Consider the following 2,651-nt stretch of genomic DNA (forward strand, 5'->3'; position numbering starts at 1 on the left):
CTCTAAAATTAAAGGGACTCAGTGATGAAATTTTTCAGAGTTTGGGTGGAAGAGAAGACACAGAAAGTTAAACTCACAGCCCCTATGACCTAGAAATGTAACACTATTTAATTCATTTTTGTTTCTAAACAATCTTCTTCTCCCACTGACCACCCTACCTCTGTTTGTGGAATTTCCAAAGGCAAAGAAAACCAAGCTGTTGCACAACTGCACACGGCAAGTGGTATGTACTCAGTTGCCAAAACCTAGAGCAAACCCATTCCAGGTGGAGAAGGACCAGAAAATCTTTAGCATTTTGTGACCTGTGTCAAGTATGTTGGAATCCTGCCGAGATTTCCTCATTTCCCCATGAGTCTCTCTTATTCTGGATGCATTTTTGAACTGTTAGAGCAGTATTTCATTGCTGACTGTTTGTGCTTTGTGGTTTAGGGATATTTTAAATCATTCTTTTCTGTCTCCACTTTCTATGAATTATAGGACAGATACCCCAGACCAGGTACGCACTGTGAAAAAGGTCCATAATGTGTAGGAGATTAGAAAAAAAAAAAAAAAAAGACTCCTAAGATATTTTCTATTTCTAAGATGATACTGAGACTGGAAAGGTTGTAGTTTTGTTTATTTGTGTTTTTTTGTTTTGTTTTAAATGAATTCACAGATAAATAAATGGCAGGTGTGTAATTTGGTATAGTTTTTCTGAAGGGAAATTTTACTATTGAAAGCATAAAATGATTGTATGTCATTGTCCTGATGACTCTATTTCTAGAAATTCATCCTCAGGAAGTAATTAAGGATGAACAACAAGATTTATCTACAAGGGTATTTATTACTGTTGTTTATATTGATACTAGTAGAAAATTAAAAACAAACAAAACCAAACTCAAATGTCTTAACAAGAGAAATGGTGAAATATTTTGAAGAACTATAAATGGAGTATTAGTCAGACATTCAACTGTTGTTGTAGTGGATAGGCGAATATTGTCAGCAATGATGGTTACAATACAATTTTAATTGAAAAAATCAGATGCAGGGATGAGAGAATAGTGACAATTAAAATCTGGAATGGACAGATCTCAGTTTAGAGTCAGACATTTCTACATGCCAGCTGTGACCGTGACCTCCAATAATTGGGTTGATGTTATTTATCTCATAGTGTTGTGCTTTAAATGAAATAGTATTTATGAAGAACTTAGTGCAGTGCCTAGGGCATAGTAAAATCTCCATATGTTTTTCTTTGGCAATTGTTAAATGTTTAAAAATGAGTTTAAAGTATACTACATTTTTTATTACATCTATATGTATTTAGACCCCTGTCTAGAGTAATATGCACTCCAGTATTAAGAGGAATAAACTGTGTTTATCCCTGTTAATACTGGGATTATGGGCTTCTTTGTAAGAATGTATGTAGTAATCAGAAGCAGTGGAATTAGCTTTCTCTTAATTAAAACAAACAATTTCTAACTATTGACACAGGAAATCTCTATACTAGGATGCTTTCTGCTCTAGATGATTCATGTAATCAACAAGACTTGCTGACTCTTGGTATCGCCTATGCTATAAAAAGAATAAATGACAAGGCATGGAGTTTGTCACCTTCCATAGAAACTTAGATTTGTTTTGTAGCAACTAGGAGTCAAGTCCCAGCTCAGCAAAATATGCTGCTTAATGTGAAGAGCTGACTGGTTGCTGCCCCTGCCTTATCTTGAGAGCCAATAAAAAAAGCAGAGGAGAGGGAAGGGATCAGGAGCTATATTCGTAACTTTTGATTAGTGAATCAGAGAAGAAAGCCTGGCACTGAAGGGCCATGAGAGTCTGTGACCTTCACATCTGCAATAGTGGGCCCTCTGGGTTGGAGGTGGAGCTTTCGTAAAACTTGCCTGTGTATATTACAAATGTTACAGAAATACAGAGGCAAACATCATTTACTGGTGTTTTCAGTTTAACTCGTTTAGAGATAATCTGACTGTCTCTCCCCCACTGACTGATGGGAGTTGATGGGTAGAGAGTCTACACAGCTCCTCTGCTGTTATGACTCTAAGGCACGTTCCACACTGTCTCCCAGAGGCCCTCAGCATCACTTTGCCCCAATTATCTGCAACGCTAACTTGCTCAAAAGTGAAGCCTTTATTGGCTTCCTTGTTTCACTTTCCTAGACCTCTAATAGAACTTTCCAAATAAACTGAACTCTCACTTTTATCTCAAGGGTCTGCTTCTGGGGTAACCTAAGTCATCTCTCTGGCCCCTACTGATCCCTAGAGGAGAAGGTCAAATTACCGACTTGATGAATTTGAAGAAAGAAACTGAGCATTATCCATTACATTCCCCCCTTTTGGTGATGGTAAATCCATAGGCCATGCGTGTTTGGACTGCCCTCTGCCATGTGTTTGAGGACTTGCCCTCAAGGAAAGGTCTTTAATTAGCATCTGGGTGGATAAGTGAATTTAATTCAAGAGTGATATATTAGGACACCCTCCAGGTCCTTATAGATCTAAAATCATGTTCTCCAATCAGCTTTGTTAGCAATACAGTAGACATTTTGATTCTACGTTTGATTCTAGATTAGGTCCACATGATTCATAAAAGCCAAAAGGTGGAAAACAACCCAAATATACATCAAGTGACAAATAGACAAAATATGTTATATCCATACAGTG

This window comes from Mesoplodon mirus (genome assembly GCF_964341445.2).
Source record: "Mesoplodon mirus genome assembly, chromosome: 6".
Classification (NCBI taxonomy): Eukaryota; Metazoa; Chordata; class Mammalia; order Artiodactyla; family Ziphiidae; genus Mesoplodon; species Mesoplodon mirus.